We start from the raw sequence: 23937 nt of genomic DNA on the forward strand, positions 1-23937 counted from the left end.
CTTGCCTTGTCTTCCTGCTCAGTCATCCATGCTGAATTATCTTCCACTCTTCCCTCTGGGAATAACTAAGGCTTTGACCTAGTGGGACTGTTTGTGTGGTTAAATGCTTTGATGTACCAGACACTGAGCTGCTTTCTCCTAAATCTAAGGTGGCTGGGGATTTCAGGCTGTTTTCAGAAACAGTTTGTGCACTGGGAAGCATATGAAAGTCAGCAAAGGACACCAACTTGTGCGTTTTCAAGTATTTTATCTATCATCTTTAAACCCTTCTGTTTTCTTTAGTTTCCAAACAGCTGCCTTTTCATGTTTTTGATCTTCTAGAGAGGATATACAGCTGTAATAAGAAATATATTTCTCTTCTTTTCAGAATCCTCAGGGAGCAGGGGACATTCCTTTTTTACTGATATCAGATCAATTTTGTAATTTCATTTTGAAGGCTGTTCTGAACAAGTGGGGGAAAGCAGAAAACCAGCCATATTTTTCCCCAGGTTTTCCTGAATCACCTTTGGATCATGACCTAGACAAAATTCTGAGCAAAATTAATGTTTACACCTTTCTTGCACTATGTAATTTAACTTTCAGCAATATAAAATGGGATAGCAGAAGTATTTTTATGTGTTCTTACAAAGTCCAAAGTTGTTTGTTACTGTTTTTATTTGAGGGAACTAGACACAATCCTGGCTGCCTTAACCACTGCCTTTGAGAGAGCTACAGCTGAGAAAATCCGCTGCCAGGAAGAAGTGAATAGAACTAACAAGGCTATTGAGCTGGCCAACAGATTAGTGAAAGGTCTGAGGTGAGGTCCTACAGGGCAGGCTAATGAAGCAGCCTACAGAAAGCACTTCTTTGTTATACACTACTGATCTGGCAATAACAGAGCCACTTAGCAAAGAACCTGATGAGCTGAAAAAATTATGTCATTATCATTCATTTTTTTCATAATAGAAACATGGTTTTGACCTTTGCATTTTCTTACATTTTTGCTTCATTGTGCTATATATTTACTGTAAGATTACCTGGTAACTAACCTATCCATGAACATTAGGAGGAGAAGTCGATTGAGGATATTGACAACGAAGGCAATTTATTAAAATGCGATGACTGTATTTGTAACAATTAAACAACACTAATGATACTGCCCAGGGTTGGGATACATAGAATAGAATATAATACAATTTGCACTACTTAGTTAAGCAATATGATAATTCTGTAATTATCTTTCTGAGATTTGCAGTGGGTATTTCAGGAGAGAATAAATAATGGCAAAGCCATGAATTATCAAAAATCCATATTGTCTGTTGATCCAGGCTGACTCAAGGGAATCCATGTTCACTGATGGATTTTTTCATTTATCATTCATCTACTGATGAGGCTGCTTTTTATACACACACACACAGAGACAGACTTTTCACAGATACTTATTTTATTGTAACATGCATTTAAGAAATCTCTTGTGGTGACTCACAGCCATTATAGGTTTTGTCCCCTTCTACCTAGTACTTTCAAGCTGAGTTTTATAACCAAACACATAGTAAGCAGCAAAAATAGAAGATCCATTTGTTATTAAGCAAAATTATATGGCTGAGTGTGGCTACTGGAACTTAAAATATAAAACAGGGCTTAAGAGTTATTTCCTGAATCAATAGAAAGGATTTATTGACTAGAGGGGAGGGAGGGCAGTGCAGAAGGCCCATTGTTTCTGTTTAAAGAAGCAAGATGAATGCATTTAAAATGTTAACATCCTGGCTGAAAGTGTAATGTATTTTAGTGATTAATAATGCCTGTAAAACTAAACCATGTACCTAATACAGAATAATAAAATAAATAACAAAGCAGACCTCTTTAAAGTTTGACAATAAATGATTGTTTTAAGGTGTCTGATAATAATATTTTCTTCCACCTAACATCTCATATTGTTTGGTTCTCCCATGTGCCTCCTGCTGGGCCTGACAAGTGCTGGAATAGCATATGTATAGAGATGAAAGGCAAAGTGTGGGTATGTTGGGGGGGAGGCATAATGAAAAGTAATCTAAAGGAGGAAAGAGAGATGAAAGGAAAGAAGGAAAGTTGAGCCATGCACTAGATGAAGACAGTAAAATCAGTTTTAGTGGAAAGTCCTTCAGTTAGTACCTCCCAAAGCACCAGCTCCATGAAGAAGGTGGCCAGCTCAACAGATTGGTGATGGGAAATTGAATTAATTCCTGTTGTTAGCTGTACTGCATTTGGTCAAAGGCAGTAATAACCATATGACAGCTATTTGGAGACTTATAGAAAAAAACCCACCATTTTAATCCACTGTGGTAAACAAGAGGTCAGTGTTTACTATTAGCAAACAGTGTAATACTGATGCCGATGTACTGTCAGTCCTGGCTGTTTCTTTGCCTTATTTTTGGCTAAGAAGACACTCTCTTATTTCCTAGTTGTATGGCTAAGTTATTGCTGTGTGGAGAATGGCTCAGGAAATGGGAAAATAAAATTGTTCACAGCGTTTTTTATAATAAGCAAGCATGTAAAAATTTCTTTATTGACTCTTCTTAATAAATACACTTTTACAGTGGAAATTATAATAAAATAATCAAATGTGTGTGTTTTCTTCTAATTCTTAGGGGGAGTGTTGACCAAACAGCAGGAAGCTGAGAGTGTCTAGCCAAGATCTGAGGGAAAGGCTTGCACCGTCACGTCAAATCTCTTATTGACTTTATGGCATAAAAGATCCTTCCCAGAAGTAGAAATTGTTTTTTCCTGCCTTCTTCTCTGAGCCCTGGCATGCAAGGGCTGTTTTGGGTGGTTGCATGAGTAGTTGTTACTCTGTACCAAGGAATTCTTTGCTTCTGACAGGTGCCAATTATGCTGTGGACATCTGCCCTGGAGGTATTGAATCAAGCTGACAACTCATTTTATATCAATCAAACAACAACCATTTTCAATAATTTCCCATCCAGCTGGGACTGAATTTGCAAAAGTGATCTATGTATTAGAGACATTACCAATCCACAGAGACATTCATAACCGTGATTATGTTCTGTTTTCCCACAGAAACTCTTGCATCTGCACAAGAAAGCAACAACTTCTTCCACTACGCAGGAGGATGCTGACAACTCAATTTTGGTCACTTGCTGCCAAGCTCAACTTACAACAGTCAACTCACATCAGACTAGAAGGGTATTTTTTGCTTGCCATCTGCAAATCCCTTCTGTTGATCCTCCAATCGATGGGAATCTGTAAAGTAATACTGAAGTATTCGCTACTGTTTAGCCACTGCAATGGGTGGTTTTTTTAATAAATGCTTAGTACGGTTTTTTTAGTCCTGTTTTTTGGGTAGAAAGGAGAGCAGGGCTTATCCCCAAACCACTATTAGGAACAAAAGAAAATGCAATGCAGAAATGCGTTCCAGATTGCAACTTTTCTTTCCTGTAATAGTTTATTTTCAAAGTGGTACCGGCACCAGCCAAAATCTCATTCTGCTTTGTCTGAAAAGCATTAAGGTAAGTGAGGGATGCAGATAATACCTTCTTTACAGATACATATTTTTCAAAATACACAGTTAATCAGAAAAAAACCTAGCACTATTCCATTCCCTTTTTGACCTGTTAAACCATCATGTTACCTATATGAACTTCCTTCAAATACTTTATTTAATAGGACTGTATATTTGGAGGCAAGGAACTGGTAAAACGTTCTTCTGGAAAGGACCAAAAACATGCCCCTTGCTAGTGTTTGAACTACATTTGCCAGCTGACTGGAGCTATAGGTGACAACTAACTCACAGACCTTAGCAATATGGTTAGCAAGCCAGAACAGTAGGCAGGCTCACCTTCTTCTTGTATTCTGTCAAGTGCTGTGCTCTGCTGTTTGCATAAGGGGATCAGCTTTTATTATTCTGTTCTGTCCCCACTACTGTGCACCAGGGCAGTACAAAGCAAAATTTAGTGCTTGGATATAGTATTTGCTTGCTAACAATGTTATATTTAAGGCTGCACTAAGACTTCTGTCTTAACCTGCTGTTCTCCCATGCTCGGAATATTCTTTAAAAAAAAAAATCCCTTTCATGTGAAATTTTTCATGCTTGTTATCAGCTGAAATATGATTTTTTTGGCAAGCCTGAATAAAATTCATTCATTCATATTTGAATTATGCAAGGAAGTGGGTGTGGGGAGAAAGGTCTCTTCTTTAGCACATTCATAATTCACAAAAAAAGCTGCATATTACAAGCTGAAACTTTCCAGGTGGCTAGTTTTGACTGAAGGGTAGTCTTCATGCTAATTACAAAGAGAGAATGACTGAAAGAAAAATGAAAGAGAAAAATTAAAAATTACACATATTGTGATTAACTCATTTGTTTTGTAGGTGTGTCATACAAAGTTCCATTGTGAGCCACTTAGAGCAAGTTTAAAGTAACAATTTCATTTAAGTTACAATGAACTACTATAATTACATAATATCAATGTTTTGTGCTGCAATTTCACTAAGAATTTCCCTACAGAAGCTGCAGAAGCTTTTACTTATGCAAATGTGGAAGCTCACAGTGAAATCAGTGCAGAATCTTATGAATCATTAACTTTGGCCAGAATGCCAGTCTGGGGAAGGGGGGGAATGGTGGCAGTAACTCTCCCTGTGCTCTGGGTCTCCCTGAATGCTGACCTGCTGAGGAAAATAGCTTTGAGTTTTTGCAGTTTGTTCTAACTTACTACACTGACTGTGAGGGACACCACACCACTAAAGCTTTGTTATTCTCTTTTCCTTGCTATATTCCCATATACTAGTGGACATAACAGGTGGCACATGATCTGATCAGCACTGTGTGACTGACTCTCCACAGTACCAAAGAATTACTGCAGTGGAGGGTATGTGGGTAGCAGAAGTTTGGAGTGTTACAACAGTCTCAACCCATGGAGAAAAGGTGCTGTGACGTGCAGTTCCATGCTCTCATAAAACACCTGGAAATAAAATACAAGCATGTAAATAAAGCAATATAACTCTAATTTTAAACATCTGAAGGTATAACTGGCAATGGTTCCCGTAGTAATTTCTGACCTTGCTCCAGACGGAGAAAAGATGAGTTCAGACTAAATTTAGTTCTACACAGCACTAAATTCCCAGTAACCTCTTGAAAGCAAAATAAGAACTGTTGGATTCAATGCAGGAATTCTCATCTGTTTTTTTTTCTTCAGAGTGAACTGAGGAGAAATATGTTTTTCCCAGTGATGCTGTTTATTTTTACAAAACAAAACAAGTGAATGCTGAGACACACCAGCTTCTGTAAATAGGAATTTAAAACTTAACCTTTATTATTCCAGGTTCCCATTCCAGAAACAAAAGGTCTTGATCCAGTCACTGTGTGGATGGATGACACAACAATTGCTAAATAGAAAAGTGAAAGCAGTGCTTGGCTATGGCCACATAACTAGTCCCTGGTCTTACATTTACAGTCGTTGGCATATACTGATCAAATCTCAGCACTGGGGAATAAATGGATAAAAGTTATATTTGATTCAGATTTATAAATTATCTATTTGAGGCAACAAGGGAGAGAACTGCTTGGCAGCTACAAGTGCTAATGAGAGTAAAAACAGATGCAGAGCTATCAAGAAAACATGGCAACTATTATTCGTCTGAACGCTTGATGTTGCACAAGGTGTTAATGCCTCAGCAACCATAACAACTCTGCTAAAGTACATTACATTCATCAAAGTATAACAAATGGGACACAGCACACTGGCATTGTGTCCCCTGCCTTTCACCAGCCCAGTACTAGAATGACTCTATAGGTGTGTGTCTTACAGCAGGTATTTCTTGCTGGAGGCCCTGTTTTGGTAGACAGCTTGGAAGAAATTACTGATCTGGTACTTGACCCAGTATATTGCAAGTTATGTTCAAAGTATTTTTAATAGTCTGTTATTTTCTTCGTCAGCTCTCTCTCTGTGATTATGTTCTGCAAGTACTCAAAGTAGCTTCCTCTGAAAGCTGTCTTCCTTGTATGATAGTTACCTTAACTCCCAAGGATTGCAGTGCCCAAGACATGTTAACTCCAGTTGGATTTTTACTTGTCTATTTTTCTTATTTGTACCCTTGCATGCACTACAGTTCAATTACTGCAATTTGAGCACTCCTTTCTATCTAGCTGAACAATCCTCCCCAACACACCACCATCCTGATGTGTAATCACTCAGGAGACATAATCATTCACTTAGAACTAAAATAATTCTCCTACCATTTGCTCCTTGCCTCCATTCTGCCCTTTTTCTCTGATTTATTGCACTTATATTCCTTATGGAAATATTTTGACATCCATCCCCTCTATTCAAGTCTTGTACCCACCCTTGGAGGGAGTGCTTTGAACAGAGGAAGGCCAGGATGAGTGTGTATCTTATATACTCACCCTTTTATTCCAGTGTCATTTCCCCCACCTCCTCATTATATTCCTGAGCCCTTCCCCTCCTTCTAGTTTAGCTGTGCCTACTGTCTCTCCTACAGCTACCAGGAGTCCTCCCTTCCCTCCCCTGCCCCTCTAGCAAATGTCAGAAAATGTTTCCTCACAGCCTGTGCTACTCAGGATTGTGTCTGAGTACAGGGATCCTGAACCCCAGCCTTGTCTAAGCTCTCTAAATCACTTGACCCCAAAAAGGTTGCCACAGGACAGCCCTTATCTACAGCGCAGGCTGGAAAGAAAGTGCTGCTAATGCACTGATTTCCTTCAGCTCCGAGCTTTGCATCTATTTAGACTGCAAGAAAGTATTTAGTGAGCCAGAACACTGAAATTGTTCCTCTTCAAGCTTAGTCAAAATTACTGTGAAATTCCTTAATTAAAAAGTTCAAGCTGAGAAGCAAAATGCTTTTGAATTCAGCCATCACAGTGCCCCACTCAGTACTGTACCTTCTGCCTCTTCTTTATTGCTCCCTTCATGTTCTCATGTTACCTTACGTGCTGCCTGTTGGTTTTGCTTGTTACGAGTGTCCCCCCCGACTGCCACCCCCACACTGCATCGACAAGCAGAAAGCTCTTTATGCCAAGTGTTGACCTAGTGGTGTGCACCAGCCCAGGGTGGAAGAGCATCTTGAATTTCTTGCTCCCCTGGGAGCATTTGATTAAAGGAGGATTTTCATGGTGTGTTGAGATTCAGAACGTGGTTGCTATTCACTAACTGCTGGTTGCAGTTCTGAGCCTGAATCCATGCTGAGGCTCTGCTGGTTTTGTGGCAATAAGTTAAGTCCTGGGACAATGAATTCTGCACGATTTTCCCCAGTGTGCAGAAGAGCAGAAACAAAACCATGTTCACACTCACTGCCAGGCTGCTGTTTTTGCACTCAGGGACACAGGCTTCACCAGATTTTTCACTGATTCCCTATAGAAGGTTTCCTGACCTGCTCTCTAAATGGGTCTCTTGGATCTAAAGAATTTGACTCAGCTTCAGTGTTACTCGCAGTGTGTGAGGTCAGTTTGGAAACATTTGGAAACTCCCGACTGAGGACATTTCAGGAGTGTCTGCACTACTCTCACACTTGCACAGGCCCCAGAACAGCACCTGGAAATGTTGGATACCTCACAGCGCAGCGTGCCTTTTACAGACCTCAGTAGGCTGAACCTGATACACAGATACTCACATGTGCTTCTCACTGTGCTCAGAGGAATACACAATCTAAATTAATTTCTGCTATTATAAATCTAGAAAAACTTTTCTATAGCCCAGGAGATGGCTCTGGAGTCACAACAGAGATGTGATGTGTACAGATGTACAGAATACAGTTCACAATTTTATTTCTTTCTTCTGTTTCTAATAATTGAAGATTTAATTACTAAAAACTATGCTTACAATGAAACTCGAGGAAATCAGAATATTTGAAAAGGAGATATGTATTTCCTTTATTTCCTATGGTTTGATTTAGGGATTTGCAAACTTACCACTTCAGTCTGAACTCATAAAGCAGAAAGATTACTTTAAAATTAAGTTGACAGTGCTTTGGGATGAATTATGGATACTTTCTTTGGCTGTTGACAGTAATTTCATTTGAGATATTCTTCTCGCTGAGAAGCTGTAAACAAGAAAACTCACAACAGCAGAAATACAAATAAAGAAAAACAACTAGAAGAATTAGATCGGCTACAATAATAATAATTTTCATGCTGAATTTGGCTCCTTTGGGTCTAAACCAAATGTTTATTTTTTAGAATTGTATTTATTTCATAATCTGTATTTTTCAATTTACTTATCCACGGTGAATATATCCATGTGTATGTGTTTTCCCTTCTAGAATCACTATGTCGCTATCATGAGGAAAATAAAACTTTTCAAATCACCATAAAACTAAATCTGCAAGAGGGGAATTTTAGTGTTTCATTTTCCATACCATATAAATGTAGCTTTCCCTGGGTCATTTTTTTCCACAACTCCTTTTTGTGCTAACTTGTTAAAAATTGTGTCACAGGACCCCAAGACTACAAGGAGCTGTTAAACCATTTACCCAAGAGACCAAACACAAGCACCACCAGGGGAAGGATTAGTGAGCAGGATGCTCAGACACTCATTTTTAGCTTTAAGTGGCCACAGCTGATTGCAGTTACATCTGGCCACTGGATGTGTGCCTCTCCATGTGAAAGCTGGGGACACTGAAAAGTTAATAAAAGCATTTTCCAACTCCATAAATGCATTGCAGGGCACATGACATTCCTTTCTGCTATGGTGATGCATATGCCTGTGTATCTTGTGCAAGCAGTTACCGGAGATGCAAACCAGGAAGTGGATGTTAAAAATAATTGTATTATTAAATGAGGAATCAATTAAGAGATAAATATACCCTTAATAGTAAGAAAATATGATCAGGTAATATCAATTGTACTTGTATACCTTTTCCAGCATCAGAGTGCTTTAAAAACCTTCACATTTACTCACAGTATGTCTCTCTGAAACAGGAAAACAAGGCTTTGTTCAGGTGGTGAATGAAGTAAGAGTGCAAAGGACTTGACCAAAGAGTATCAGCAAGTCAGTAAACTAAAACTGTGTGTTATCAATAAAATCCTTAAAAGAATCTGTCATAAGGGTTGTGTTTTTAGTTGAGTTTCAGGAATTTAATGGGCAAAGAGTTGAAAATTATGGCTCGCTCTTCTAGCTTCATGCTTGACCTGCAGTCTGTGGAAAAAAATTGGAAATTATCTTGGAGCTTCACATAGCTACCATGCCTGACCTGTCCTAATTCGTGTAAGATGTTTCAAAGAAACAAGTTGATAATGATCCAGGCATTCATAACATGCATGTATTTGCCTTGTCATGGTATTATTCTCACATAGCCTTTAGACAACCTCAAACATTACAAAAATCAGCGTTTGCATTGCCATTATAAAATTTCTTACTTTTAAAATCTAAAGATTGCAAAGAAGCTATTTCAGAGAGCAAACAATAGAATATTTAGAAGAAGGAAGCAATGTTTTGCTAAAATCATTTTGGGGAAAATAAAAGCCTTCGAGGATTTTGAAAAAGGCAAATGTGGAGCTTAAAGGAACTTTTACCAAATTCCACCATAGCTGCATTTGAAAGGTAAACTGTGAGAATTCAAAAAATTCCAGGCAAGGAGATTCCCCTTACTTTAGAAATCTATATATTTTAGGCATATTTTTCCATAACACTTTGTGATATTACATATCACAGTACTATGTGTTGTCATTTACATGGGTGAAGTAAAGCCTGGCAGCAACTCGACTGATCACTTTGAACTGAAAAACCACACAAGATGCTGACACAGAAAATCACCCCTTGATTTCTTGAGAGTTAAATTGCATCTGCAAACGATGTCAGGTTCCACTTGGAGTAAGCTCTGATGTCTAGTGCATTTCTGCCACTGGTTATCTTTCTTTTTTGTTTCTTCAGATAAGATATACTTGCATTCTAGCTGCTAATGAAAGAAGAAGATAATCCTGAAATGCTTAGTCACTTTTATACTTTTTTACTGATGCTGTGAAGAAGTGACAGAATCCTGTAGTTAACATGATTCAAAAGATAAGGGGGAGGAGAAGGTGGAGAAAGATTATATAAAATGGATTTATACTGCTTCTACAACTGAATTGTTTTCAGTATAATGTCACGCTCTTAGTGTGGGGGATTCTGCATGTGTCGTGATTCTGCAGATGTTCTTGCACACTATGTGCAGCTGCACTATTTGTCATGGGCAAATTTAATAGCAAGATGCTTGTTATATGTTCCCCCTATTCTTACTTCACAAAAAACACTGAGGGGAAAGTAATCCACTACCTGGTAGCTTGCTTGCTTCCCTTCTTTATACAGCCTTTTAAAACACTTTAAAACAAATTTTGGAAACACCATCTTTTGTACTACATTCTGTAACACCTGCAATTACAGATCTGTTACTTTTGCTAGAATGATTTTGTTCTTTCTAATGGTTATATTGCTAATTAAGTAATTTTAAGTACTTGAAAAGGTCATATTCCTAACAGTGGGGGGGTTCTTCAAGAGCTTCATCCTTCAAAAGGGAGAATACTTTCTGGTAAGTACTGAATATCCTCTGTTCTCAGTGACTGCAGATGAAACTCAGAAGCACTCCATGCAGCACTGTGGTAGAGCCAAGTGCTGTCAGAAATTTTGCAGAGTCAAACTCAGAAGAGCTCTCCTACCCTTCTAATCTTAAAATCCTGGATTCTTTCCTGTAAGTATTCTCTTTCCTAAACTTTGCTGGTCCAAGGCCAGTGTGTTAATCAGCTCTTCAGAGGGGACCATACCCCTGAGTTCCAGCTTCTTGCCAACGTATTCAGAAAGTAGAACAACATTTTGCAAAAAGAAAAAATATTTTAAAAGGCAAATTTTTTTCTCTTGAAAAGCCTATATTGTGGTGAAACATAGGTTGCCTGGTTAGTGGCAAGAGAGGTAACTGAAGAACTGGCAGTGCAAGGAGAAATTTGGACTTCAGAGGAACAAACTGAAGTAGAAGCAGATCCAACTAAACCAAACAGGACAAAACTCAAGACAGTACAGCTGTAGAACAAGTTAAGGGTGTTACACTATCAGTAAGTATATGAACAAAAAACAGATGTTATAAATGAAAAATTTTCATGTAATTACTGTATCTCCTACAGTGCAAGAAAGACATTAACCTACTGGTGCTACTCCAGTGGGAGCTGTAGCAGGGAGCGTGCTGGGAGAGGCTTAGGGGTGCACAAGGACAGGAAAGAGGCAACTAGCAGAAGTCAGAGCAAGGGAAATTCTGACTAGGAATTAGGAAAAATTATTTACCTCATTCACCATGAGGGTGGTGAAATACTGGCAGAGGGGCCCTAGGAGGTTGTGGCCCTCTCAAGGTGAGATTCCTCCAGATGAAGAGGTCTGTATGTCCTCTCCTTGAGAGTAACCACACTTAACAGAATACCTAGATATTAATATCTATACTTGTAACATTAAAGTATACATATATTTACAAGTATGGTTGAAACTGTGAGTGCTTATAAAACACACAAGAAAAGATGGATTAACAGAATATATTTTTTTTTGCCATGGAAAAATCATGTTTTAAAAATAAATATTTATGTACTATTGTATGGGAGGTATTTTAAAGCATCTTGAATTTTTCACATGGTGGAAACACTGTATATACATAAAATACGTAGTCATGTATCAAGTTGATGAAAAAGTTCTTGTTAGGAGGAAGCTGATCAGATAATTTTAGAAATGTATAACAAGTGTTTCTGTTATTAAAAATGTGCATCTGTGAACACAGACTGTCAAAGAAAATGGAATATTCAGTGAGTCTTTTCAGAAGAAAGTCAGCAAATAGCATTGAAACATGCAATAGATATGTGAAGATATTAGTTTCCAGTCTTCAGATGATTGCTTAGCTCAAAAGTTAAACAGATGTGACTATGACATCTCTCATTCTGTTTCTAATCAATCTCTAAATATATATATGAGATCAAGCTGTGTTTGTGTACAGAGCCAATTTCAGAAATTGTTGTGAACTGCCTCGTGTAAAACCTATCTGATAGTGTCTGTGAGTGTGCGTGTGTGTGACGTGTCTTAGATTCAAACATGTATTCCTAATTATCCTATACCTTTATGAGGTTACACAATGGTCTCTGCAGCTACAGGAATTTTTAACTTAGCACTACAACCTATAGCTCTCAATTTAACAACTACAGTATTCCTGCTGATTGTGCAAATTATATTGGCGATGAAAATCAAACACTTTTTGTTAGCTGGCCTCCTGATGGCAATGAAGAAATACAAGTCAATCAGACCTTGAATTATTCTAATTCAGAAAAAGTTAGGAAAATGTGAATGCTTCCAAGATCTACTGCTCAGTCATGATTCTGCAGTCATAGAAGGGTTTGCAAATCCTTGCTGAACTCTGCAATTCACAGACTAAAAGGGACTTTATAGCCCAGTAAATGTGATTTAGCCATTATTATTAAAAAGCAACAAGGTTTGTATTGACATGATAGTATATGGACCCAGAAATTCCCTGGGTTTGTCTGGGCCTAAATAGATTTTAACTTGGTTTAGTTGTGATAGCAATTGTTCAGCTGTGAGGCTCTCTTGACTAAATTTTAGTTTAACTCTAGTTTATGGTAATAACAAATGGTTATTCATTGTGGACTGAAATGCCTACAGCTCTAGAGTCAGCTGTGGGAAAGAGTGCAGATGCAGATGACACAAATAAGTCATTTAATCACAGTAAGCTGACAGTGTTAAGAAAACATAAAACTAATTCAGACACCAGACTGAGGAGAAAGACATCTCCTTCCCATGAGTATCACGCTCCTCCTGGTGATAACTCATTGTAGTACTCCCCCATTCCTTTTGAGAGATACCAAAGTGTCAGTCTTAAGACCCAAAGGAACACTGAAGGAATAAGCACAAAGCCAGAGAAGAGGGAACTTTTTATGTAGCAATTTTACCCCTATTTTTAATGAGGTCTTCCACTATTCATTAAGTAATTTTGATTATTATACTGTTTAAAATAGTAATTGGACTACCAATAAATTCTTACATTCATTTATATATTGCGCCTTTTGTCAATACCTTTTTGTAGGCTCCGAGTGTAATACCACATTATAACATTGCTAACATCTTTAAGGACCTGGAAGCTGAAACAAATACCATGAAGATCACTGAAGCTCACAAGCACTTTGGCCAGTTGCAGTCAATGCTGCTGTGCTCTATTTTCTCATGGACAAGCTGAATGAAATCAGTCCAGTGAATCAGCTTTCATTCAAGGTTACCACTCAGGAAGAGGTCAGTGTGTTTGCGTACTGCTGTTTTAATCTAGTTCTACCACTGGCTTACCACTTTCCCTCTGGTCACAGGCTGCATTTCACAAGGCAGTGCAGTGAGCAAAACCCTCTGATAACGAGGCTCAGTGTAAAGATCCCAACTGCCTGCACGACACCCTCCACTATCATTTACACTGCTCTGTTTGAAAGGGTAAAGCTTACTTTCCCAGCCCAGTTAGCTCTCCCAGTACAGCATGACCCCTGCTTGGGCTCCCATTTACAGCTTTGTGTATGTACACCTGTACGTGTGGCCTGGCAGCCCACAGAGCAGTCCTTTGCCTTATGATTTTGAGGCCTCCCTTCCATGCCTTCCTGCTTCACCACAGTAAGAGGGAATATGGACGAGTTCGTGTACTTCTGCTTGGGTCTCCTTGCTGTAGCTTGAGCTGTTCATGCTACCAACTGGCTCTGCCAGGCCACTGGAAAACTCCCTCCTCAGGCAAGAACATCAGCCCGAAATGCTTCCTACAAACTGTGTTTGCTCTGAGCCAGTCCAGGCTGCTTTCTTATTAAGGACAGAAAAGCATGATGGCTTCACAGACGTTGCTGTGGCCGCAGAGGGGGGTACCTCTGCAGGGGCAGCCAGTTTTCTCACTCTCCACTTTCCATCCTCATCTCAAACACTGGGAAATGCATCTACTTTCAAAGTAGCTCTTCATGTCCCAAGTGCTGCTGCCACATGTATATATTCCTCTTAGAACGAGCTGAATGGAAAGAGTATTGTATAACGATCTCTCATTTAGCTTAAAATGTTATCTTTTCCTTCACTGCTTTTTGTCTGTGAGAAGTATGCTGAGTCTTGTGCAGCTGTGTTCTTGCTCTTATTTGGCATAGATCTCTTCTAAGTTTTGCGCCCATACCAAGAGTTTCCTACTTCCCTTTGAAAAGAGCGAGAAATGGGTACAGAGCAGAGGAGCCCAAAGCCTATGTGGATGTGAGCCACAACTATGATGAAAATATTAACCTGACAAAAGAGGTTTCTTCAGCTTCTAGTGCATGTGCTGTGAGCCGGAAAGTAAAAATCACAAATGGAGAAGAGAAAGGGAAGACAGAGAAATTCAAATTCAGCTGCTGACTCTACTTGTTTTCAGAGCACAGAATATCTACGGTACTGAAACATAAATCAGCCAACCAGTGAATTCCTGTTGAGTCTCCTCAAGGTCATCTGGAAGTCACCTACAAGCATCTCACACGAGGACATGTGCAATGGCTGACTTCAGCAAGGTGCCAAACACCCACTCTGGCTGAGGCTGGGATGCTCAGAATGCTCACCACCACGCATGGCTGGGCCCTGCCTTTATTTGATACATTTCTGATTGAGCTGTGTAAACAAGACACAGTTCTGTCTAGAAAAAAACACTCTATATTAATTATTTAGAAATTAACAGGTGTTAAACCAATTGCCATTATCGGGCATGCCAACCTTTAGAACAGATCTAGCATTAAATCATGGATATCTATAGGGAATTCCCTTGGATCATTTGATCAAATTATGCTCTTAAAAGTACACTTCAAAAATGTCATCCTGGTGTAGGAGGAACAGAAAGAAAATAAGGCAATGAAATTAATGGAAATTTAGAGAAATGAAATGTTGTCTCATGTATTTTGACAATGTAGGCATCAGTAGGTTTGCCAGACAGATCAGCTTCAGATTTGACTTGAGCAAATTAAGCTAATCTAAAGCACAAGCTACTTGCTAGTCATTTTTCTGGGTTTTGCCTCTTGAACCATTTTACAAGTTTATTTACATTATAACAGCACTGGCCGTGCTTCTCCCATGTTTGAGGTCATTCCCCAGCCTTTGGGAAGAAAGCTGGCACTTGACAACATGACCAATTTCTGGCCACAGAGGTGTTTTAAGTAACAAGGTGGGCAGGCAAGAACAGCAAAAGGGGAAAAGCTGTGAGGATGAAGACTGCTAAAACAGTCAGGTATAGATAGCAAGAGGAAAGAGCCCTGAAACGCCTGAAGGGCTCCGACAGAGAAATCCCACTGCACCAATTGTTTAATTGTTACCCTGCTTTGCAAACAGCACTGTGTAGGCACCTTTACTTTGCTGGCCTCTGCTGCTGCACCCCATTTCTTTCAACAGTAAGACATCAGGCACAACTAGGCATAACTGACGGATCCAGATGGTCTTTGACACCTGCAGTGAGTTAGGAAGAAAAGATGTTTTCATTGTTTTTTTGGATCTTTGTCATGGTTTAACCCCAGCCAGCAACTAAGCAGAGCACAGCCATTCACCCACTCCCCCACGGCAGGATGGAGGGAAGAGAATTGGAAGGGCAAAGGAGAGAAACTCATGGGTTGAAATACAGCTGTTTAATAATAATAACAAGACCACTAATACAAAAAAAAAAGGGGAGAAATAAAACCCAAGACAAAGCAATGCAAATAAAAGCAATTGCTTACCACCAACAAGCCAATGCCCACCCAGTCCATGAGCCACAGTCCCCGAACCGCAGTCTCCAGCCAACTTCCATCTCTAGTTTATACTGAGCATGATGCCTCATGGTATGGAATATCCCTTTGGTCAGTTGGGGTCAACTGTCCCAGCTGTGTCTCCTCTCAACATTTGTGCACCCCCAGCCTCCTCACTGGTGGGGTGGTGTGAGGAGCAGAAAAGGTCTTGACTCTGTGTGAGCACTGCTCACTAATAATTAAAACACCTCTGAATTATCAACACTGTTTCCAGCACAAATCCAAAACACAGCCCCATACTAGATGCTATGAAGAAATACCTCAGCCAAAACCAGCATAATCTTAAACTGAATTTGCTGGACTGGGGTGTGTTTGGTGGTGTTGGGCCTTTTGCTTGTGAATGTGACGAATTTGAGTGAAGCCTAAGAACATTTTTACGGATTACTTCGAAACAGGCTTATACTTTATACTGTCTAGCCTCACACGACATGTTGTGACTTGGTTTTGCATTATTATGATGATTTAATACAACACTGAGTAATAGAGATTGTAGTGAATTCAGGTTGGAGAATCTAAACATCAGTCCTCTCGTTTGATTTCTGATCTAAGCACCTAAATATCCTCAGTCTGGTCATGATCCATACCTTGACCATATGGTCCTCTACCAGAGAACAGAATAATTCTAGGCCATTAAGGCACTTGCCCATATCCATTTCATCTGCAAGATCTTCAGAGGTGCAAACAAAACACTGGATGGGAAGATTTGCTAATGCTGATAGTACTTTAGATCACTGGATAATCTTTTTCCTGTGTTAGTTATTACTGAATGGAAATCAAATGCATGCATGTTAGAACTAGTAACAGATGGCACTTCTGTTCTGTGAGGAAGAAATAGGGGCAAAGGGGCAGCAAAGTTGAACCTCCCCCCTTCCCGGTCTTACCAGGATTCATTGTGTTGCCCTCCTGTTACAGTTGGCTGTGACTCTTTCTTGTTATAAAGAGATGTCAGAAGTTAGAGAGAGACAGACGATAACCTTAAATCCTTTACTGCATTTTACCAGGATTCTGAAAAATAAAAAATAAAAAAATAAAAGCCAGCTGAGGGAGTTGGAAAATGTCAGTGAGGCATTACACAAAGAACTTGATACATTTGTTGACCTTTCTTCTTCCTCCACCCTTCTCCTCTAAGATGGATTTAGTAGTAGTGAGTGCTTAGTGCTTTAAGTGCTTTCTTAAAAATAATTTAGATGCTATTGTCTGTCTGCCTGCTACTTGGAAAACATAGCTGTTTCAATGAGCCCCTGCTGAAACGGAAGAAAGAGGGTTTATTGAAATGCCTCCAAAAATGCACCAAAATTTCATTCTTTTCCTTGTCAGCTGAAACCCATCTTGTTCTTGCCTTTACAGTCTTTTGTTTTATTTTTTTAATTGTACCATTGTATTGAGGGTCTTTTCATTCTTTTCCGCTATTTTACGAATGGCATGTGTGGTATTAAGAGCTGAAGGCAGAGATGAGAGGAGAAGTGTTTTGAACTGACTAATTTGCAGGCAAGAAATAAAGCTCTTGTAAGGTGGTCCCAGGGGTATCTTTGCCATGAACACTATTTGAAATGACATGTAATCTGGTACATTTCAAAGGCAAAACATTTCCTATTCTAAAGTATCTTCCTGAGCCAGGGTTGGTTTACCTGTTTCCAGAGAATAATAAACTCCATCGGGACCAAGGGAACTCCTTCTCTCCCCTCTCAAAATTCCTGTTCTTTTTCAAAGGGGCAATTGCAGCCAACAGTTTATTTCTGTCCTATCTTTTTCTGCTCTAGTGGCTCAGTGCTCCCTACTAATACATAGCTGAATGCACCTCTGGATTCACACAGCACATCCGTGTACAAAGAGAGAAATAATGCTGTGGAGCTCTCTTGTTTCTTTTAACAGTGGAAAATTTCGATCTGGTTCTAACAGACTTCTAAAATTTTAAGCATTTTGCCGTATGACTTTGATCTGGCAATTTCTTAAGACAAACTGTTCCTCTTCTAGAGAAATCTGAGCTCAGCTGACCTTGGAATGCTGTATTAATACTCCTCAGCACAATTCAGTGTTTCTAGCCTTGCTGACATACTAAAAGGCTTACACACAAAAGTCCACATTTAATTTGTCAAAGCAGACATTTCAAAAAAGCCTTAGGTTAAAACTTTATCCATATTTTGGCAAAAGCTTAGCTGGTCTTCTAAGCTGTGACACGTAATCATCATCTGTGAATGTATTCATATACTCTGAGGAATGTTTCTATATGTTCATGATTTAAGCTTATGATATCCAGAATCTGTATTGCATGGTTTTAAAAGATTTTAAAATACTTTAAATGGGAGATTTGGGCCATAAGTAAAACCCAAAGCTTTAGAGAAAATAAACACTGATAAATATTACAAACATTTTCTATTAATTTCACAGCTGTTCTATCCTAAAGCTTTTAGTTACAGAAAAACAAACTGATGCTTTGAGAACTCTCTGAACTTACACTGACTACTGTTTCAACGTTTACTTGATTTTCTCTCTAATTCTCCATGAAGAGAAATCAGGTATAGTGTGTCTATAATAATGATCCTACAAACCGGGGTTTTTTTAAATAAAATCTTCAGTTACATTGGTTTTCAAAATCCACATGCTTGTGCTCAAATGTGCTCTACACAGTATTTTTTCCAGTGTGGACAATGATGAATAAATTATGCTACTTGAATAGAGATACTGAAGGCCCCCGGAAAGGACAAGTGAAAGAGATGGAGTTGGAATATCCAGAAAAGAGACATTTCTAAAAGAATGAAAAGCAAAAAGTTCTCTCCTGAAACCAATAATTATGTTAGACAGCAGACTGTCTGGGATGACTTGTGCTGTCAGTTTGCATTACAAGCCTCAGCCCTTTGAAGGACAGATTTTGCACTGTGAGTGACCCTAACGTGTGTTATACTTGGATCTCTACCAAACAGAAGTCATAATAAAATACTATGCCCCACAGAATAGGTCTTACACCTTAACTGTTGTTTTTCACAACAGTCTGTCAACTGTAATTCTTAATTTATGGGAACTTTGCCCAAACGTAACTTGGAACAAAATGTGTCCAGTGTTCACAAAAACTTCCAAAGAAGTTAGTGCTGTTCCCCAGTGGTGTTTATCTCCTGGAGTGGTTCCTTATCGATTCTGAACCATTAGATTCCTCTGGACTATATATAGGTGCTATTACTAACAATCATGAGAACACATAGCGTTTACCATAAAAGAAATGTCTACCAAGTTAGTTAGCAATACCACTGGTTTTAGAAATTCTATCAAAACCAGAGAAATAAACAAGGTCTTTGTCACATGATAACACACAGATGGCATTACATCTAACACTTAGTATCTGAGGAAAGTTACAGTGCTTTGACTCAGCTGCCTGGGTGACTGCTGGCTGCTTTCTGAAATCAGAGGTAGCTTGCCTGCTGTTCTGTATTTTACTAGTGCAAGTCATCAACCCTGCACAACTATACTTGAGTGATAGATTTGACCCCACTGAAAACCTGCTAGCCCTCCTCTGACCAAACTACCTCCTAATGCCAATGTTAGGATTTCTGCTTAGCCCCTTTCATTACCCTTGTGTAATGTCACCTTTAATGAAACATTAATTTCCTTTTTTTTCTTTACATAAATTTCTAACATATCTACTTCAGTGTGCATTGAAATATTTTTATAGGCAATATGTAGGAAATCCATTAGCAGGAATCAATTGTCTCACTTCTGCATTGCTTTTCAGACACAGTGGTATTTTGCTAATACAAAATACTTGGCCATAGAGCAGTACAATATACTAGCTCAGCTGATTTATTGAAACTATATTTTTGAGGGCTGGGTTTTTTCCTTTGGTGACTCATGTAATGTGGTGCCATTTAAACACTGTGTGTAGAACACATGCTTATTTGAACACTTCATTATTTGGCTCAAAGTAGTACAGTATATTGTTCTGTTTAGGGAACAAGTTTGAATTTACCATTGACTCCGGAGAACTTCACAATGTATCGCTGGGTCAAGGACAGGAAGCTGCAGCAGAAATAGCTATGGAAAAGGCATCAAAAGAAGGCCACTGGGTTATACTTCAAGTAAGTCAAAGCTCTTCATTACATCAGTGCTGCACTGCAGTGTTAAAAACTGAAGCTTTTCAAAATAGCATGTGCCTAGATGAAAGAGTACTAAATAGTGATTTAAAACTTCCTTTGTCTTTGCCACAAGGGAAGCACATAACTTCATCTGTATATGCAAGTATCACTGCATATCACATAAAATATGAATTGTGTGTAGGGAGTCACCTAACATATTTTCCCAAGCACACGGTATCTGATTTACTAATTTATTATCCATTAAAAAAAATCCTTTAGTAAATAAATGTGTAGCAAAAAGAATTGTTACGCTGTATAATCAGATGAATAGATACAAACAGGGAAGATTGCTGTCATTATGCAGTGTATTGTGCTAAACAGATGCACACGATTTTTTTCAAATATTGTGCAATATGAAACTGCTTCCTTATGTCTGGTTTTCCTTGTATCAATAAAATGTTTCAAATTTCAAATCAATAGCTCACTGGGAGGCCTATTTTTTCCTTCCTTCTCCCCCCTCTCCCTCCCCATCTCTGAATATTTATTTTGTAGTAAAGTGGCTGAACACATTAGAGAAATTACTGAAGAAAACCAGGGAAGGAAGTCAGCAGGGTGATCGGTTTTGAGTGTGAGGAACCTGCCACTTCCCCTAAAGCATATCTCATTCCAGGGTGGATTTGGGAAACCTCACATTAAAAAAACTGATAAACTACAAGCAGTAATGATGCCTGATCACCATGCTGCACTGGATAAATTTGACTAGGCAAGCAAAACACCATAGAAATAAAACTTTAAAAATGTGAGCATTGAACTTCTCCTTCTAAAGCCACTTGAAACAGTGAAGTCACTAAAAACCTTTACAGGGTATGCAGTAATAAAGCAGGATGCATTTAATTTCTTAAAGATTTGTTCATATATCCTAGAATGACTGCACATCTATCAGCAAAAAGAAAAAAAAAAATCAAACAAGAAACTACTTCTTTTCATTTTAAAGCATCACATACAGTTTCTAGTTAAGTACATGCCTGTGCACGTGGGAATGAAAAATTTGCAGTCACTACAGTTAATTACTGTACAGAATAAGAATTTTTTTGGTTTTGTCTAGCTTAGTTTGATTTATCTTGAAATGCGAAACCATGTGGTTTTGTGTCTCTGCAATATTTTTTACGTATTCTGAGCATGTAGTGCACAGAATTAGGTCTTCAGCTGAGGTAAATCAGTGAGGTTCACTACACCAATTTATATTGCTAAGGGTTTGGTCCAAAACGTTTGCATAGTACATAAGAGGAAAGCATGGTTTTGACTGCTAAGTTATGATATTTTCCTCTATCCTTTTTAATCATTGTTTTGGAAGGCTTTTAATTAAAAGAGTTTTTGTAACTGACTATTAAAAGATACAAACATAGGTGTATATAGGTAGTAATCATAAGCTATGATCAAAGATATGGTCAAAGAAATCAAGTACCTCTTTGGAATACGTATCTGTACTAAAGAAAGAGCATCAACCTGAATGCTAAGAAACTCTCCAATTACAAAAAAAAAAAAAATTGCTTTTCGACAGTATATTCTAAAAAACCTCTGTGAAAATTATAAAGGCTTTTCGTCTTTTCGTCTTGTTTAGAATAACCTCTTCCAGCAATAAAGATGGGAAGAACGGCCAGCCACCCGCGCAGCGGAGGGAATGTCACCCAAAGTGCTGACAGACATACGCACAAAGAAAACCGCGGCTGCAGCCACGGCGACCACACGTTTGTCGCCAACTTCTGCCGGTGGCAGTGGCTCCGCCGGCCCCGCAGCCCGCCGGCCCCGCCGAGGGCCCGGCCCCTCGGCCCGCGGGGCGCCGCCTTCCCCGCGCCCGCCCAGGTGCGCTCGGGGTGCCGGACCGTCCCCCCCCGGCCGGCGGCTCTGCCCGAGAGGTCGTCACCTCCTCGCTCCCCGCGGTACCTGCCGGGCGCCTCAGGCAGCCGCCCGTGCCCGTGCCCGTGCCCTGCCCCGTGGCGCGGGGGGCCAGGGCCGGGGCCAGGGCCGGAGCCGGGACGCGTCCGGGTCAGCGGCGGCGCGTTCCCGGAGCCAGAGCGCCCCCTGCCGGCGGCCGCTCCGGCGGTGCCGCGGGCCGTGGGAGGCGCGGGCGGGGGAAGTGGCTGTGGCTGTGCCCGGCCCCGGGGGAGGGAGCACCCGGGGAGAGCGTGTGCCCCCCGGGCCTGACCCCGGGCAGCGCTGCGGGGGTGTGACGGCAGCCCCCACCTCCGGGAGAGGTTTCCCTCTCGAAGAGGCTCGTGTTAACGCTGGAGTGGGGGCGTACGGGATTCCCCAGGCAGGGCCGCACCCCCGGCACCCAGCTGCCAACACTCAGGTGCCGGCGGGAGAGCTTGTAGCCCGCCCCCGGCCCGGAGCCTCCCGCCCGGGCGCCTGCCTGTGTGAACCCGGTCATTTCCAGCGCAGCAGCCAGCGCGGCTGGATCGGTTTCAGCAAACCCGAGGCGCATCCTGCACTTCCTCCCGCAGTTTCCACCGGGGGGACAGGGCTGTGACATGAGCAGGAGCCAGCCCGGCAGAGGTCACAGCCCTGCGGGGCTGGGGCGAGCCGGCTGACCGCAACCCCGCGATCCGCCCGCTGAGCCGGGGTTTGTGCCTGGAGGAAGCAAAGACGGGCATGAACGGGCACGCTCTGCTACTCATTTAAATGGCCACAAGCACACGGCTCTTCCTGAGGAATTACATTTTAAACAGACTTGGCCGTTTAATAAACCAGCCCCTGGCTCCCTGCAGCGGTGACCTCTGATCCCTTAGCAATGCAATGATTCCTTGCAGTGCTGTGCCCGCAGGGCTGGGGCCGAGCGGCAATAATGACCGAGGGGCCGTGGGCGACAAAATTATTCGGTAAGAGGGAGGCAGAAAAGCCCTCTCCCTTCCACCTCTGTGGGGCATTTGGTGATTATCGCCGCCTGTGGCGGTGGCCATGCCTGGTGGACGGAGGGACCCCCACTGAACTCGGGGTTTGTCAGATGGTGATGGTGGCAGGTGGCAGGACAGCCCCGTCCCAGCCCATGCACGCCAAGGGCGGCTGACAGGGGTGGCTCACAGCCCCTATCCTCACTTAACACATTTGCCATCTCACCTCCTCCTCCTCCTCCTCCCCCGCAGCCCCGAGCAAGGCAGGTGTAGGAAGCTCCCAGCGCCACATACGCACCCTGTCCCTGGGATAGAAGCGTGCCGAAGAGGGAGGCGGGAGTGCATCAGGCCCTGTGCACACAAGGCAGCAAGCCTTGGGCTCCCATCTCTCTCCTCCCCAGGCGCCGGTGCCCCCAGCTCACCTGCAAGCCTCGCACCATCCGGCCGTGGCTCTCCGTCCCCGGCTGCCAGGAGCCTCCCGCTGCGAGGAGTAAGGAGAAGCATCAGAGGAGACATGGGGAACGAAAGGACGAGATCAGAAAAAGGAATAAAAGAAGGAAATGTAGCGAACACTAAAAACAAGAGAAGGAATTTTCCCGGGGTGGGGGGAGAAGGAAGTGCCACTTACACTAGCTTTTTTTCCCCTACAATGTCTGCAAAAATTCTGACAATGCACGTGCTCGTTTTCCCTTTCCCATCCCACACAAACCTGTTGTTGTTTTACTTTCATTATTTCACTTTGTTGCATCAGAAATGCTGAATCATAAAACGGGGGTTAGTGAAAATGGTATTTATCTTTAAAGGAATAAGCCCCACATTATTTTAAAGATCCCCACGCTACTGCTGTTATTATTATTATTATCATCATCGTGCATCTTGGCAGGTTGAAAGGTATCTCAGAACAGTAAGAATTCAGCAGTAATTTAACATCCCACAGAAGTACTTTAAAAGCATCAAATAGCATTTTGAATTTTAAGTCAGTACAAGTGTAAATAAATGGATGTACTCCCACATGTCTGTTGTTTTTAAACTTGTGGTGATACTAAAATATTTGCCTAACAGCTTTGACTTGCAGCAGAATTTCAGCTCATATATACAAATGCGTGTGATATTGAATTAAAGCATTTGTCATTCTTTTTCCATAAAAGACACAATTTGGTTCTCAGCAAACCATTTGAAATAGAAATTATGGTGATGATACCACAGCTCCATTTTATTTTATGGTACTCTA

The 23937-nt window shown here is 40.8% G+C and overlaps 2 long non-coding RNA genes across 3 annotated transcripts; both read right to left on the minus strand.

Annotated features, from left to right (window-relative positions):
- Positions 1-973: 973 nt before the first annotated feature.
- LOC116789344 lies at positions 974-21803 on the minus strand. Of its 2 annotated transcripts, none has more exons than XR_004357993.1 (5): positions 21760-21803; positions 19710-19774; positions 16633-16756; positions 15287-15416; positions 974-4937 (listed from the first exon to the last, which is right to left on the minus strand). It is a non-coding gene; the product is annotated as an uncharacterized LOC116789344 (long non-coding RNA). The 2 variants fall into 2 exon arrangements; XR_004357994.1 differs by lacking the exon at positions 21760-21803 and adding an exon at positions 21529-21608.
- On the minus strand, positions 9575-11156 carry LOC116789346. The gene is made up of 2 exons (XR_004357997.1): positions 11103-11156; positions 9575-9885 (listed from the first exon to the last, which is right to left on the minus strand). It is a non-coding gene; the product is annotated as an uncharacterized LOC116789346 (long non-coding RNA).
- Positions 21804-23937: the final 2134 nt, after the last annotated feature.

Source organism: Chiroxiphia lanceolata, chromosome 7 (assembly GCF_009829145.1).
Source record: "Chiroxiphia lanceolata isolate bChiLan1 chromosome 7, bChiLan1.pri, whole genome shotgun sequence".
Lineage (NCBI taxonomy): Eukaryota > Metazoa > Chordata > Aves > Passeriformes > Pipridae > Chiroxiphia > Chiroxiphia lanceolata.